Source organism: Watersipora subatra, chromosome 2, assembly GCF_963576615.1.
Source record: "Watersipora subatra chromosome 2, tzWatSuba1.1, whole genome shotgun sequence".
Taxonomy (NCBI): Eukaryota; Metazoa; Bryozoa; class Gymnolaemata; order Cheilostomatida; family Watersiporidae; genus Watersipora; species Watersipora subatra.
Genome location: NC_088709.1, coordinates 9,200,018 through 9,219,068, shown reverse-complemented (window position 1 = coordinate 9,219,068; position 19,051 = coordinate 9,200,018).

Sequence of the window (19,051 nt, the reverse complement as noted above, 5' to 3'; positions counted from 1 at the left end):
TCCCATCAGAAAAGTCGTGCGCTTTAGGCCTGCGGTATATACGGTAGTTTTTTTTCCCCATCAGAAAAGTCTCTTTTCCGCTTTAGCTTGCTACAACCAGCGAACATATTCCTTTCTCATCTCCACGCTACGAGTACTCGGTTGAGAAAATAATAAAAAGTGATTGATTATTGAGAATTCATAAGGCATAATTTTCATTAATGGGTTAATTTTCTATCCGAGATGAGGCCACATGTGCTGGAATTTCTTAAAACCAAGTTCAATGATGCCCTTCTTGACAGATCTAATAGAAGATATTGGCCTACAGATCGTAACATTACCTATCACAAACTCTTCCATGATGTTAGTATTCATTCCACAGCTGAGATTATCATTGGATGTTTGCATGGAGATTTCTTGACAATTCCTAAAAGCCACATGATCAATAATTTTTTTTCTGAATGTGCTCATGACCAGATTAATTTGTGCTGATAAAACTAGGCCTAATATATGTACGGTGTATGTAGATTTTTACCAGTTAAAATTATCGTTAAGTTAAAGTTATCGTCCTTATAGGGGTAGTGGCAGTGACCGAGATACATGTAACTGTGCCACTTTAGTAGAAAGCTGGTTAAAGAGGCATTGAAGATTGATTTCACTTCAGACTATGTAAGAGGCTCACAGTGTTTTCTGTCGGTGCACCACATGAGACCAGCGTCATCTACTGAAGCGCTATTGTGATGAGCTATGTTGTTTGGATGCGACATATAAGACAACTGAAAGAGTTTGCTGTATATTTCTTTTTCGTTGTGGTGAAAACCAATGCTGGCTACTAGGTAATAGTCATATACATGTAAGTCAGTCTTCTAACTAGTAAATATTGAAGTGGGTTGATCATGTGGATAACTGATCATTTTAAAGTCTTGTTTCTTCTGATGGTTCACATTGTCTAAAGCCAAATTCCCACCTTTATTGCAGCATCTCAATGACGCCACTCCATTTGGTGATGAAATGTACTTGTGCCAAAATTGATATCTCAATACACGCACACTAGTTGTACATCTTCAACAATGAAGAAAGCTTTTCAATTTTACACAGGTTGCTGCTACATTCGTAACAATGGATGAGACTCGAGGAGCTATTCAGGAAGCTTTGAATATCGTGAAGAAATGGAATCCAGTATGGTCGCCAAGGTCCTGGATCATAGATTATGCTCAGGCAGTGATGTCTGCTCTTGAACACTTTTTTCCAGGTAATAACCTTTTTTAATGCATCTCTAAACTATAATGACTCAACTAAAAGGAAAAAGCTTAGTGATAGGTGTATGAGTATGGTATGCAGATTGTCAAGATATGCATGTACTGTATATGTACTTTTAGAAGAATGTCAAGTTGCGCTGATTTTGAGAAAAATGGTACGTCGGGTTGTCAGTGTTGTGACATATACTATTGTAAGTCTGAAACTTACTGATGTGGCATCACCCTTCATAAACCAATATAAAAAAATGATTAAGTAAATAATAAAATGACCTAAATGAATACATTTCAAGCTTCCGATATATGCTTTTGAACTTTTTTTAGAAAGCAAAGTTCTACTGTATGCATTCCATCTTGAGCAGGCCTGGGACAGACAGTTGAAAAAAAAAAGAAATCGAAGAATAGTATATCGGCAGTATATTGGAGTAGAAATTGGCAGATCATACTCGCATCACCAAGGAAAATTGCAGAATCTAGGTTTGTCTCCTCATGTCGTACGTACACAATAAATCTATATCTAATAAAATCATAGCAGTGTATTAAGTTCAGGCTCATGTCCCATGTACTTTTTGTGTAAAAGTATACAAGAGTTAATTCTAGTGCATCTAGTTGTTTTTTTCATATTTCAGAACGGAGCAGCATGTGTCATCAAAGGCAGCTTTAGAGGGGTCTGACTGGTGGGCAAATTCTAAATCCCTCAAGATACAAGAGTACTTCCTAAACCAGTGGATGAGTGAGGATATGCCCAAGGTAGAATTATAAAAAAAATTGAAAATTCACCTCAGCTTTTTGTATCAGTAATTGACAGTATAATTAATGTTTCTGTATTTCAATTAACAGTATAATTGAAATATTTCAAAAGGTTTTGTGCATGCATCGCTTTTTATTTGAATTTCTGTCCACATACAATATAATATAATCCGTTGAGATCCTTTTGGTCTAAGACAATGTTGAGGAATAGCTTCCATACAGACAAGCTCAATGAATTATTTTGGTCTGAAGTTTATATCATATCAGTTTATATCAAGTATTTATGCATTATTGTAGACGTGGGTGGAGTGTTATAGGCGTGATAGATTCCTGTTTAGTGTACGCACCAACAACGGCATCAAACACATCAACAAACGTTTCAAGCAAAACCTTTCACACTACAAGACCAACAACGGTCTCACCAGGGTGCTCCGCATAATCGTGACTAAAACACAAAGGGTGTGATCATCACACCCTTTCTCTTCAATAGGTACTATGCTCAAATTGAATTTGTTAGGTGTTACATTAAAATTTCTATTATTGGCTTTTCTATCATTCTGCCAGCAAGCCAACCTATGTTTGTTTTAGATATTTTGCACATGTCGAAGGCCTCATGACAACATCGATTTGGGCTCGCCTGCAGAGAGGTGATATTGTGTGGCAGATGCAATGCGTGGTTTCACCGCTGGTGCGTAATTATGAAACACACAGATTTTGACCATTTCCCTGTTGCTTTTGATCATGAATGGCGATGTAGAAGATGTGATCCTTTAGGTTAGGTTTTTATTTACATACATACATTATGCATGATTTACGTTATGGCATATGTATAAAGATGTATCAACTTGCTCTATATAGTCATGATGAAGTTTTAATTCTGCTTGTATCAACAGGTATTGTTTCTGTTTATATTTTGTAACATCTCATTTGTGTGATAAGGGAGGTGATTTTTTCCTCTTTCCATCATGCACGGCTGATAAGCACCAGAGGCCATCAGTGTGGTACGTTTAATACTTTTCTATGTTTTCTCGTGTACATATGTTGAGGGATATACCAATACTTGTTTATAGATTTATTCATATTTTAATTTATTTCAAGCTTTTCTATGAATGAGGTAGGGAATGAGCCCTTCCTCTTCATATCTAAGACAATGTAAATATAACACAGATCTTGCGTCAGTTACGCTGGCCTAATATGCATACTCTATTTCAATGTAATGGATTTTGCATATATGCAAACAAAAACACATTTGTAGATACTGTCCAGTAAGAAGATGTAGTTGTTGATAACGATATCATAGGTCCCTGGTGCTCACTCAACCTCTTGTTTGGCTCATGAGCCACAATATCTCATTTGCAACACAGTTAAAAATAGATATTTCATGACACAACGAAGCATGAATTTACTGAGTGAAGCAGATGCCAAGATTACGCCGAAAAAACAAAAAATAGGAATTCATTTCCTATATTAATGAAATACATATAATTTTGGCATGAAAAACACCAGTTTGATACATGTAGAAAATTAACATTGCTATTGACATCTATCGTGAGTGAAATACGTCATCTCCTTATAGATGAAGATACCACTATGTCACTCGCTTGAACTTTGTATGGCTATTTCTCCCTTATGTTGATATCTTGGCCATGTTTGCATAACATTTTCTTCAAACCAACAATTGTACTTATGATCTTTCCAATGGAACGCCTTGACCTCATTGCAAAACTCTGCACTGAAAAGGTTGATTAAACAAAAAATTAGAGCACCGCAAACAAGCAAAGTTTGTTCATATATAAATCTTTATATACATATATAAAAAAAATTGTTTCCTCGCCCCGGATACCCCGTATGGGTGGTAAATTCTGCTCTAACTCGGGTCTCCTACCAGAGACCTGGGAGTTTGAGCACTCGCCTCAAGATCTTAGCTGTTCCCAATAGCGCACTTTTCTGCAACTCACCTGAGTTGATTGCTGTTGGTATTTGGGCAAGCCACATTTTATGCGCCGGTGTTATTGCGCCCAGTGCCCCAATGACTACTGGGATTACAGTTGTTCTTTATATATATATGTATGTATATGTATATATATATGTATATATATGTATATATATATATATATATATATATATATATATCTACTATATAAACGGCAATCGTTGTGTGTGTGTGTGTCCGCCTTATAGAGTACCGTACTTTTCCGACTATTAGCCGCTACTAGGTATCTAGGGCGCGTTAACGGGATTCTCCGGTTATTGCGCCTCATAACCTATTCATCGTTTGCCGTTTTCACCCCAAAATGACGTAATAATGACAACTCTACGGCTTTCTTTTAGCTACATGACACGCGATGCTTTTTTTGTCCTCGACGTATTAGGGCTAATTTGTTTTCGGCAAAACGATATCGACAATAGACTCTCTCGATATTAGAATTTGGCGACTAAATTTTATTAATTCTATGAAACACGATGCCGTTTTTGTGAACCTCTATTTCTGGCTTTTCTTAAGGTTCAATTGCTAAATCGCTGTTAAGGTCACTACTTTTCACGCGGACAATAATGTAATATCTCGGGTAGGAGTAACATCTATATTCTCTCACCTTCAATCAGACAAAGACACTACAATAATTTACTTTTAAATAACATATCGTTGTAGCAGTATCGTCGTATTCAGAGTTTTGGTGGATATCTGTTGGTGGAACAGTAACTTTTTTATACACACTTATGCAAGAATTGTTATTATTAATTCAACATATTCACGAATGTTATTTTGTTTTCTCAGTTTGTATTAATTGTATCATTACTGAATCATCTCATATTGTAATCGTAGCAAAACAGACTCGATTTAGCTATTACTTGCTAATTATTTCACTGTTACATCTAAACCCTTTATAGTCGTTTTATTTTTAAAGATTATTTGACCTGCACGAAACCTTTTTTGTCATTATATGAAGTTTAAAAGTAGTTTGACAAAGTAAATTTGAAACCCTTCACAGTTGTTTTAGGTAAAATAGCAAATGTTGTTATATGTTAAATACAAATCAATTTTCTGTTCAGTGTTTTTTTTATTACCCGGGCAACGCTGGGTTGTACAGCTAGATGTATTAGCTTACACACCTTTCCTGTTAAATCTAACCAGTTGGTTTTTCGTAATTATTTTCACATTTTACAACAAACATTTGTAAGATTGCTGTAAGATTTATCGTGTAAGATTGCAAGTATCAGTTATTCTCCACCATCTTATATTTACATACATTTACATATTGTAGATATTTAAATTCTCTTATCTCCACTACTTAATAACGTTGGATTTGCCGCTGTTCGTGATAGTGGGTCATGTTCATTACCTTCAGCAGCCGAGTTACTAATTTTTTTCCAGCTACGAGTAGGCCTACTGTAACTTACTATTACAGAACTTTCACGAGTACTCTGAGCGTTGTGATACGCTATTGTGAAAAGAGAGCAGCTGCTATCGACTTACTGTCACCCTGCATCAGCCATGACCAGCTATACGTCGCCTGCTCAAAAGTAGGCACACGCCGAAAACTGTTTCTTCATACGCCCGACAGAAAAACCAAAAGTGTTGTCTATCAGCATGTGTTGCGTTGAACTAAGGGAGAGAGAGAGGGAGAGAAAGGGAGAGAGAGAGAGGGAGAGCGAAGAGGGGAGGAGGGGGGGAGAGAGAGGGGGGAGAGGGAGAGCGAGGAGGAGAGGGGGGTGGGAGAGAGAGAGAGGGAGAGAAAGAGGGAGAGAGAGAGAGAGAGGGGAGGGAGAGAGAGGGGAGGGAGAGATGGAGAGGAGAGAGAGAGGGAGAGGGAGGGGGAGAGAGAGAGGGGAGAGAGAGGGAGAGAGAGGGGAGAGACGGAGAGAGGGAGAGAGAGGGGGAGGGGAGAGACGGAGAGAGGGGAAAGAGGGAGAGGAGAGAGAGAGCGAGGAGGAGAGAGGGGGAGAGAGAGAGGGAGGGAGAGAGAGAGGAGAGAGAGGGAGAAGGAGAGAGGGGAAAGAGGGAGAGATGGAGATGTAACTGCATATTTGGAGTTGTTTTACAGTATGAAAGACAACTCTCAATAAACCTTATGCTGCGCGTGAATCTATTCCTGTAGACGGGTAATGCAGCTAGTATCTACTATATAAACGGCAATCATTGTCTGTGTATCTGTGTGATTGATTGATTGTCCGCCTTATAGAGTACCGTACTTTTCCGACTATTACCCGCTATTAGGTATCTAGGGCGCGGCAACGGGAATCGACGGTTAATACACGCCTCTATACATAACCTATTCATCGGTTTTACACAATAATACGTCCCTCCGGTTAGCGCGTGCCTCTTTACGGCGCCCAACGACACTGGGGCGTTTGAAACAATAAATTTGCTGCCGCGTTATAAAGCACCGTCCTGAGTTCAGCTGCCTATACAGCTATACAAATGTAATAATCATTAAATAAAATAAATTAATGAGTAGTAATTTACATGCGATTAATTTTTACTGCCAACGTGTACCGAGAAGGTCACGCGAACGTTGGTTTCTTGCGGTCACTGGAAAACGCAGTTCTCTCCTACTAAATTTCTACATAATAAAGGTAAGTATTTCTTAATCAATATTGTATTGTATATGAATTGCCACACTTCCACTACATAACCCTTTCACTTGCGTTCGTGTACAAATTTAGCTATCGGCCTACTGCCAGCCATTTTGCCGATATTGCTTAATATGTATACATTATTTTTTCAATTTCAAACTCGATCTAGAACGTTTGTTTTGGTTATATATTTCATTTTGCCAACATGTTAACAAGCACTGCTATACAAAAAATTCGTTATGTCTATACTTTGTGCATTTTAATTATCTGTGTAATCACAAAAATTTGATGTGGCTATAATTTCATCAACATAAGTAGTTATTTGTTTTTTAACTCTGACGCATTTAATGAACTCGCACAAAAAATCTTCGTTTTTAAGTTGGAAATTCTCAAACGAAGATTTAAAGTTAAATTTTAGGCTAATTTTATAGAGAAATCTTTGGACAACACTGTCACTACTATAAAAGTCTTAAAGATCGTTGGTTATGTTATCAACGAATAATAAAATTCAATTGCTGGAAAAGTCGCAAATATGCGTCTATGGCGGTCGACCATAGAAAACGCATGAGTCTACTTCAGTGAAAGTGTTAAAAACGTTGGATTTGCCACTGTTTGTGATAGTAAACATGTTCATTTCCTTCCGCAGCTGAGTTACTTTTACTTATTTTCCAGCTACGAGTACCACAGCTACAACAGAACTTGCACGGGTACTGCTACTGCGTTTTACCTACTAAATTTCTACATCGAAAAGGTTAGTAGGCCTACGTCTTATTCAATGTTGTATTGCCTATGAATTGCCACAGTTCCACTGCATAACCTTTTCACTTGCGTCCACGTACAAATCTAACTATTGGCCTACTGCCAGCCATTTTGCCAATATTGCTTCATGATATTTTTTCAATTTGAAACTCCATCTATAACATTTGTTTTGGTTATATAGTAGATTTTGCCAACATGTTAACAAGCACTGCTATGCAAAAAATTCATTGTATCTATACTTTGTGCATTTTAATTATCTGTGTAATCACAAAAATCTGAAATAGCTATAGTATCATCAACATAAGTAGTTATTTGTTTTTTAACTCAGACGCATTTAATGAACTCGCACAAAAAATCTTCGTTTTTAAGTTGGAAATTCTCAAACGAAGATTTAAAATTAAATTTTAGGCTAATTTTATAGAGAAATCTTTGGACAACACTGTCACTACTATAAAAGTCTTAAAGATCGTTGGTTATGTTATCAACGAATAATAAAATTCAGTTGCTAGCAATTGCTGGGAAAGTGGCAAAAATGTGTTTACGGCGGTCGACCATGGAAAGCGCATGAATGAGTCTACTTCAGTGAAAGGGTTGAAAACGTTGGATTTGCCACTGTTTGTGATAGTAAACATGTTCATTTCCATCTGCAGCTGAGTTACTTTTACTTTTTTTTTCCAGCTACAAGTACTACAGATCTACAGCTACTACAGAATTTGCATGGGCACTCCGAGCGTTGCGATAGGCGACGGTGAGAAGAAAGCGAGCAGTGTATATTACAAAAAAAGCACACCATCTCATTCAATTTTAGAAATGCTTGAAGCAGTGCAATGCCTTCCAAAAAGCCTACTGCCCAAACGCAAGAACAGATTGATTCCCGTAGAGAAAGAGACCGAATTCGCAAAGCAGCAGCTAGACGAGCAGAAACTGCAGAGCTAACGCAGCTACACCCACAACGAAGCGGAACTGCTACTGCATCTGCTAGAAGTGCAGAAACTGCAGAACAAACACAGCTACGCCTACAACGAAACAGAATAGCAGCTGCTAGAAGAGCAGAAACTGCTGAACAAACACAGGTACATCGAGAGCAGGCCAGAATAGATGCTGGAGCAGCTAGAGGTGCAGAGACTACTGAACCGACCCAGCAGCGACTCAAACGGCTCAGAGCAGCCGCTACATCGGCCAGACGTGCAGAAACCTCCAAGCAGATGCAGCGGCGACAAGAACATAATACACTAGCTACAACAGCTGCTCGGTGAGCTGAATTTTCTGAGCAGATGAAACGGCGACAACATCGAGATGCACTAACTACAGCAGCTGCTACCAGGCGCCGTGTATGGACAGAAAACTTTGCACTTGACTACAGTCCTGCAACATAGTATAGGGCCGAATTTTTTTATGGGACGAATGTCCAAAAATGCTCCAGATGTAATGACTTACGTCGAAAAGGCGAGAGGCCATATATGTAGTTTATATAGTAGATTTTATTGATAATAAATTTTATCAACACGACCACATTACTGCTGCAAAGTTTGTATATACAATGTCAAAACACAGGCTATAGACGAAGAACTGGTGAGTCATGATTAGTGTTTCAAGCATGTAGAAGTCTCAATTCAATAAATGCTGGTAATAGCTAAGCAGTGCAATAGGAAAATATTTTCTAGAATTTCTTAAAATATGTAAAACTCTTCAATACTGCCAGTTTGAAGAATGTCAGTTTGCCTAGCCATGTCAATTTCGTTATCAGTTCTGTGTACAAAATTAGGACAATTCTGATTTGAGTGGTTCGAGACTGATGCATTGTAGACTAGCTGTAAAACACATTGCATATTTCCATTGGTCTCTAACATTATTGACATGTAGGACTGCATATGTTAATGCGGTCAGATCAGCACCAAAATTTCAGTAGATTGCATATTTGGAGTTGTTTTACAGTATGAAAGACAACTCTCAATAAAACTTGCTTTACGTAAATCTGTTCCCGAACACGGGTAATGCAGCTAGTATATATATATATATATATATACATATATATATAGCAAAGTGAGAGTTGACTAAAAAAGCTTCATTACTATTAGTTTCATATACATAGTAAAATGTACAATCCTCAGATAAAACTCATTTACTAGTGAAAGTAAAGATGAATTTGAAAACCAGTCAAACAGTGATCCATCTGCACCCCCAAAAGATTTAGATTCAAAGCCATAATCGAAAGACTTATGCACCATACGTACCTAAATACCCACATCCAGGAGCAACTATGGATGAGCCTGAATGAACATCTTTGGAAAGCAAATGGTATTCAAAATCAAAAATATTGGCCCTCAATATTACAAGAACAATTTAAATAGGTCGTCAGCGTTTCAAGATATGTCTGTAGAAGAACTACAACAAGCGTAAATATCTGAACATCGCTCATAGATACAGAAACCATCACTAACCTATGCAACAGAAAACATGCAAACAATTTCTGTATGCATTCACAATAGGTGAACTCACAGTTACAAGTGTTACAAAATAAAAAATCATTGGATAATGTACAGTGATTTATACATCTGAGTTTAATGGAATCAAAGGCGTTGATTTCACATAGCAGACCAAATATCCGACATGAAGCGCTTCTAGGAACAGGCTTAATGTGCGAGTCGGTACAATTACTTACCATTTTGCCAGATGTGCTCTCCACATCAATGGGGTTCAGCCATATCTACGAGAATGAATTGCTCCATCACATATGTATAATGTCTAGAACAACAAGGAAATAGCAACATTCATGGAAATAGCAATGTTGGCATAGATACCAAACAATTATAAAAGAAAATAATGATTATGCAAAAAAATGCATGATATATGAGAAACGGCAATTAATTATACAGTATACAAATAGTATAATGAATATTGTGGAAATAATAATTTGTGTAAGAGACGTGTAAGGGAATACTTGAATAACTAGCCACAACAGTACTAAAGTTACCTAACGTATTACCAATAATGCTGCATTATATTAAAAGAGTGCTATAAGAACTATACCGATTCTGGACAGTATAATTACTTCTTTAGTTGTGCCAAAATCAAGTTTGCATTTGCTTATTTTGGTCAGCCTTAAGGCGTGGTCACACGAGCATCGAACCGAACTAAATGACGCAAAACGACGTCGCTCTCAGCTGTAAAAAGTTTGGCCGAAGACATTTCTAGCCGAAACGAACCATTTCGGTACTGCTCAAAATTTCGTGAGCCAACGCTTGCTCTTATTGGCTGGTTAAAATTCTAGAATTCTAGCGAGCACGCGTCACATTTCTCCTTACATTCGTGTGAGTAAAGTTAATAAAGAAATGGGACGATACTTTTTTTCGTTAAATAAACAACATGAAGCAATTTACGACAAGGTTCACCCGGACTTGTGATTGTGTTTCATAAATGTAAGATGTTGCACTTAAGTTTTGCATAAATGTAAGGGAATGGTTGAGATTTTCTCTTGTGTAGAATATAAGTAATGTGTCATATTCATCCTGATGAAGTATCGTTGACTGATTTATTTATGTAAAACCACAGTACTATGATAAAGACTGTTTTTGTTTGTTATGTACTCAGCATAGAAAAACATTCATATGTTAATAAAAAAATATAATTATGTTGATGAAGGGTTGGCAAAGTCTTTGTATCGAGTGGTTTATTTTGAGCAGCTGAACGATCTTCTGATAAATCTGCTGTGTAATTATAATTTATAATTGTTCCTCAAAGTTTTTTGTTTACAATAGAAATACTTAACTCAAATACATAAAAACTACTAATGAAACCGTGTCCTGTCTCTATACGTATGGTATCTAGGAAGCGAAGTTACTTCAGTGGCCGTGTGACATGTGCCACGAACCGAACCAGCCTCCGAACGGAACCGATCCTAATGCCCGTGTGACCACGCCTTTACATGCTATGGCTTAATTAATAGCTACCGACTGCATTTTAGCTGTTGCATCCATTACACCATTGCACATCAGTGTACACAGCAGAAAATGTGTTTCAAAGGAATTTTACAGTTGACATCAAAGACATTATGGCAAAGTCCTCAATTGTTAAAGCTTGATAACACTGTATAAAGGAGAGAGCTGTAGATGTCATGGTTATAGAAAACATACTTATAAAGAACATAAGAATAGATAACATAGTTGTAGAGGACATGGTCAAATAAAACATGGTTAGAGACAATATGATTAGAAGGAAGAGCACAGCTATTGAGAACATGAACATGAGAACATGGCTATTATGGTTTTAGAAAACATTGCGATAAATTATGTGGCTACAGAGCGCTTGATTGTCGAGGCTTTGAAAGCAGAAAACACAACTACAGAGAAAATGGATCCATGGATCATGACTAGATAGAACATAGCCAAGAAAAACATAGGAATAGAGAACATAGTTACAGACAACGTATTTATGGAAAAAAACAGCTATTCAGAACACAGGCTTTAGAGAACTTGAATATAGAAAAAACGACTGTAAGGAACATCGTTGAAGATAAACTCGCTACCAGGAATTTTGCCATAAACATTTTGTTGAGACATTGGTTTATCAAAACCGGATACAGAGCAAAACATTGTCATATAGAACATGGCTATAGAGAACATTGTTATAAAGAGGGTAACAGCGGGGAACATAGTCATAAAGAACATGGTTATAGAGACATTGCTATACAGATTATGGATATGGAGAGCCTCGTGAGAGAAAATATTGCCAAGAAGAAAATGGATATAAATACGTGGCTGCTACTGACATAGCTATAGGAAACATGACTATAGAAAAAATAGTTGCAGAAAAAATGGTTATTGAAAGCATGGTAATAGAGAAAATATTTATAGAGAAAATGGCCATAAAGACCTTGGTGTGCAAAACATTGATACAGAACACAGCCCTAGAGATTATGGTTACAAAGAACATGGTTTAGAGCATGGGTGCCCAATTGGAGGCCCACGAGCCTGATCAGACCCTCCAGCTGTTTTTATAAGGACCCCCAGCTGTTGTAATTTTTTTAATGTTTTGCAAATTTTAAAGAGTTTGTTTGGCAATGCATTATTGTATCAGTGGTAATTATTAGTTGTCTGGAATGACTTGACCAGCATTATTGACAATACTGGTTAATGTAAAACTAGTTTAGTTTTGCATTAGTGTGAGGATTTCTTAGCATAAATTGTTTGATTAGGGAATATCCAACAGTCCCCCATTTGGTATTGGTTCAACTCAAGCTTTTTACCCTCAAAGAATTTCCCAGCTTGCATCTTAAGGACTTCTACTATGACTAATAACTTGCAAAAATAATTCATAAGCAATCATGGCTCAGAAATTAGTAGACAGAGAAAGCCGACGTTTTAATCCTGACTGAACTAAACAATTCTTTTCATGAAGTAAAAGGTAAACCTATGTGTTTGATATGCAATAATTTAGTTGCTGTAAACAAAGTAGCAATTGTCAAAAGGCATTACACTCAAAACCATACTGACTATGACGGAAGATTTCCTTCACGTACAGCTAAGAGGCAGGAACAGCTTGATAGACTAACAAGGCAGGCTAATGGGCATATGGGTATAATAAGGGGAGCTACAAGCTTGCAACAAAGACCAGCTACTGCTGGGTATGAGGTTTGTTATAAAATTGCCAAGGCAATGGCTCCATACAGCCACAGCAAACTGTTCAAAGAATGCATGGTTTCAGCTGTTCAAGCGCTCTACCTTGAAAAGCAAGATAATCAGCAAGCCCTTCAGTCAATACCGCTATCTAGGACTACATGTACACGACCGATAGAAGCTATAGCCAATCATGCGACTGAAGGTATGATATATAACTTAAACAGGTGTGAATCATTTTCAGTTCAGTAGATGAGAGTACTGACATAAATGATGCTGCTCAGCTGAGTGTGTTTGTTTGGTATTATCTCAACAATAAGTTTAGTGAGGACCTTGCAGCAGTTATTCCACTGAGGGAACATACGACTGGAGAAGAGATATATATTAGGTGTTCAAGGTTTACATGAACTCCCATGAAGTGTCAATGCATAAGATAATGTCTGTAGCAACAGATGGCGCTCCAGCTATGGTGGGTGTATATTTTGGTTTTTTAATCACCTGAAAGATAACAATCCTCAGATGATTGCATTTCATTGTATCATACACGAAAGCATTCTCTGTGCACAACTGAAAAATGGATATAGAAGTCTTATGCTGGACATAATGAAACTTTCTCAGATCAAAATCATCTCAACGACACCGCCAGCTTAAAAAATTTCCACAGTAGTCTGATTCCCAGTATGACGAATTTTTAGTACACAACAGTGTCAGGTTAGTACCATGTTAGTACCATGTTATCTTCGAATTATATTTGACATATTTATTTTCATTACATTATGATGAGGTAAAAAAGCACTGCAAAGTTGCGAATATTGTCAATTATTTTTAATATACAATGTACTTCAATGTACTTGTGCAGATAGCTGAGTGAGGGTAGAGCTTTGCAAAGAGTATGGTCTGTATGACAGCATATTGAGCAGCTTCTTAGTGAGATTGGAGGAGCTGCAGCGGAACGATTTTTAGAGGTTCTCAGATCAGAACATTCACCGAGAGACATGGCTTTTCTGACAGACATTTTGGCTCATCTGAATGACCTAAAATTGAAGTTGCAGGACTCAGATTGTAATGTGGTAGAACTCTGGCAGGCAGTAACCTCTTTTAAAGACAAACTCCACTGTTTTTACAAGGACATAAACAGTGATATGAACCATTTTTCAATCATCAGAGAATTTGTGAATGGTCGTGATGATGTTGTGGACCTTACAGCAGCACACGTTTTTCTCATTGATGTTTCTTCAGAGATGGAGCGTCGCTTTGCTGCCTTTGATAGTATGATTGGCATTGAGCTGGTTGTGCACCTACTTCATGCCCATCAGCTTTGAAAAGCCCAAGTTGATAACATTCCTCATGTTCAGACAGGTGTGGCAGAATTAGAGCTGTGTGATTTAAAGGCAGATATACTGGCTAAAGCTCAACTGACTGATAGGTGAGAGGAGGCCATCACTAAAATCATCGGGCTCTGCGTCCGATGTTCCTTCCAAAGCTGTCATGACAGTCCTTAACTGGAAAAATCAGAGTACCTAATTGAACAAGCATAGTAGAAACTGACTGCTGTATGGACATGTAAAATCTGTTTCCACAGTGACCATGACAGACAATTGGTTTTCATGAATAAAATGAGTCAGATATTGGAACATAGCATTCTACAAGATGATAGCAAACATGAATATGGAAACAGCATGTTAGTAACAAAGTTGAATAAGGTTACTTTGAAAAATGTGAAACAGCAACTAGGTGTGACCTGTTGAAATGCATAAATACTCACTACTTCTGCAATTTTACTAATCTCAACCGTTTCTTGTTATTGGACTGGCCGGTGAGCGTTTGGTGGGTGTGCGTGCGCGCGCACACACACACACATGCATGCCCACAAACACGCACGCACACACACACACACACGTTTACTTACACATTACTTATTTTAAGTAAGGTGTAAGTAAACATATATACATGAACATAAGCATGAACGTAACAAGGTGTAACATAATAACATATGTAGGTTTATTCTCAACAAAATCTACTGTGCAGAAAAAGTATCTGTAATGGTAATGAGACGAATGGAAGCAAGTTTACTTTGCAGCTATTGCTGCAATAGCTTCAGCCTTGCAGCTATTGCTGCAATATCTGGTTTATCTTTGGCTACTGCTACGGCTAAGAGCTGTTGAGTGTGTGCCTCTGTCAGTACACTCCGATACCTACTTTTGATAAATGTGAGCTTTGAAGACATTGAGTCACACAAGTAGGTTGTACCAAATAAAGTAAGTGCACTGCCATATTGCGTAGCCTAGGATACTTCTCCTGTACAGCAATCTCTCCATTACACTCGCACACATGTAACACATGCACACCAAACGTTTGCACACGAAACATGCACACACGGGATGCGCACACACCAGACGCACGCACACATATAAATACACACACAGACACACATGCACGCAACACTTGCACACAGGGGACGCTCACACCAGACGCACGCACACACACGAGACGCACGCACGCACACACGAGACGCACTCGTGCACATGACCCTCACGCACATGACCCTCGCGCACGTGACACCCACGAACATGTAACACATGCACACCAAACGTGTGCGCATGAAACATGCACACACGGGACGTGCAAACACCAGACGCACGCACTCATATAAATTCTAGCCAAATGCCTGGGGCTGCCCAATAATTACCCAATGAACTTGAGTAGCTTACCTCATAAGCAAGTAAAAGCAAGTTTACTCAACCAAACTATTTAACAAAAATGATTGCTGTTTGCAGACGGCATAATAACCGTTCCGTTACATGTAACCCAAAGCCCTTCAGCGGTGAATATTTTAATCGATATAGTAAACACCTTCACAATTATTTTTTGCTCGGACACCATCGTCTAATGGTTAAGGTCGCCGCCTCTTGATCATTCGGATTGGAAAGCAAATCCAGTGCCATGCGGATCCTTCATTGCTAGGTTCTAATTGTCATAACTGCACACGGGGTTAACAAAAACATTGAGATATATAGATATATACACGATCTATACGATCACAGTGTTACAAACAACATAGTTATGGAGAATATGGTCATAGAGAGCAAAGCTCTAAAGCATGTGGTCAGAGAGAACATGATCTTGAAAACATGGCTATGAAGACCCGTACTATAGAAGCTATGGGTATAGAAAATATGGTTATAGAGGTGCCAACCACTTAAAGCTATAACTATACAGAGCATATTCGTTGAAACCGCTGCTATAGACAACATGGTTATTGAGAATTTGGTCATAGAGACCTGGGTTTAAGAACATGGATGTAACGAACATTACCATCTAAAGTGTGACTATAGGGAACATGGCTATAGAAAACATGAACATAGGCGACACAGTTTCAGAGTACATGTACACTAGACACCTAATACTTAAAAGCAAAGCCCATGAAGAGAGGAATTGTGAAAGCTTGATAACACTGTCCAACTAAACAGTGAAAAAAGCTGGCACCAGAATAACCTGGAACCATGTCTGATGTTACTTGCAGACCTGTCATTACAGACACTAAATGAAAAGATGAGAGTACCTAAACAAACAAGCAAACTAGAAATGAACTACCCAGTATATAAAATCTATGTTTCAACAGAGACCATAGCAGACAATCGGTTTCCATGAAAGAAATCCGCATAAATACCGGAACATAGCATTCTACAAGACAATAGCAAACAGAGAGATGGAAACAGCATGTTACTAATAAACTTTGACAAGTTTAGCTTGAAGAATATGAAACACTAACCAAATGTGACCTGGCAAAATACATAAATACTGATTACTTGTGCAAATCTAATAATACCATAGATATATAAACCTAGATTGGCCAATAGGGAAAAAGCCTGTCAGACTTAAATAGCATGACGTTACGGCATTGTATTGCACCTAATGTTTGACTGCACTGTTGTTTACAATGGAGCTAATGAGGAGGTGACAAAATCACATTTATTTTCACATAAAAACCTTCTTGGATACATAATCCAGCGAGCCAAAGTGATTCTGTGATAATATTTGATAACCACCATAGATTAAAACTCTAAAAGTTATGAAATGTTGCACACAAATCATGAGCCATCAGAGCTTTATTTGCCCTGCTCTTCTATCCCCATTCTCTCTCTTCCCCTTCTCCTAAGAAGAAGGAGGAAAGGAAAAAAAGAGAAGGGGGAAAGGAGAGGGGGGCAAATAGCCCACCCACCCGAAAAGCCAGACTCCTGCTAGGTAAAAGACATATCATTCTGAACTAAACATGACTGAATATGATGAGCCTGTGAAGTTTTGATCTGATCAGGGAAGTGAAATCAGTGGCTTTCTTAGCTAGAGCTGGAATGAGACAAAGGAAGGCAGGGTCGGGCCAGACTCAGGGTCAGCAATGAGGGCCAAGATCGAGTCGAACCGGGTCAGCATGCGCAATTTTTTTATTCACTTAAGGTTAAGAGATAGTTCTATTACAGCCTAATGTTGTGACATCAATAACCTAAGCTAAAAGAACCCATTATCACACCAATCTTTATATTTTGTGGCTTGGTTTATAGATGCAATTTACCATTTATGGCTAGACATTGGTGGATCAATGCTATTCAATGAGTGATAGATTAATGGCATGATTTGGCTAGTGTTTTTATTACAGTTTTTATTTTCTACTGCTATTATAATAAACAACAAGAGATTAGTTATGAAATACTTTGAAAATATAGAAATGGATAACCCAGCATAGTGGAAAGCAAAAATCCATCACTTCCCTAAAACTTCTAGTATTAGTGAAAGAAACTAAAAATAAAATAAATTTGCTGAACTGAAGGTTCTTAGGTTTTTAGGTTTCTCAGGACGCCTTCGTTGTAAATGCCTCAATAGTATTGAGATGGACCCTTCTTTGTAACTTGACTTGGTTTCGCATATTGTACAAATAACTTGGTAATTCCCTTTTTTAACCGGCTTCTTCATGAACTCCCAGACCACCAACATGTTGATTGTTTCTTGCCGAAAAACGTTGTGAAACCTATAGGCCAAAGACTATTGTCGCAAACGTAAAAATATAGTCTGAACTCACCTTGTTTTATTTCGCATGGTCCTTTCGCGCTAGGACTATACGCGACTCTATTTCAATCGCACTTAAAAAGCGATATACAATCGCTCACAATTAGCCATAAACCTACTTGTGTCTTTGTATAAGAAGACCCGAGGGTAGGGTGGCCTCACCAGGGCACCTCTGACCTGGTGGGTCAAGACCAGACGAGCTACCCGTGCCAGCTCTATTCTTAGCTTCATAATGTGCCCTAGTCGAAATATATCTCTTTGATATCTCACGAGCTAGGTTACTCGCATGAAGATTACACTTGAACAATAGCATGATGTTGAATCTCAGCAACCTCTCCATGGTGGCAATTAGTGCTAGCCTGGAAAAGTTTGTCGCCAACTCAGCACTACTAAGCCACACTCTCATCGCTTTCTCACTGTGGTTGCAAACCTCAATCGCCACAGGCGAACACAAAGTCAAGCCCCCATGATTCTTAACTGTGATTAGGGAATTCGTTGCTTGGTCGAAATCATAGTTGGTAACATCCACAATGCTAGTGATGCAATCATTACACTTCAGCTTTAGTGACCGAGATACATAGCCAGTTGTAAAATAATCATTCTGTCTCATTTTTGACTTAGGACATACTTGCAGACTCATCATATTCAGTCATGTTTAGTTCAGCATAATATTAGTCTATTTACCTAGCCAGGGTCTGGTTCTTCGGGTGGGTGGGCTATTTGCCCCCCATCTCCTTTCCATCTTCTCTCTTTTCCCCTTCGCACTTCTTCTTGGGAGAAGGAAGGGGAAAAGAGCGATAGCCCAGATAGGAGAGGGGGTGGCAAATAAGCCCTGATGGCTCATGATTTGTGTGCAACATTTCATAACTTTTATAGTTTTAATCTATGGTGGTTATCAGATATTATCACAGAATCGCCTTGGCTTACTGGATTATGTATCCAAGAAGGTTTTTATGTAAAAATAAATGTGATTTTGTCACCTTCTCCTCAGTAGCTCCATTGAAAACAACAGTGCAGTCAAGCATTAGGTACAATACCATGATGTAACGTCATGCT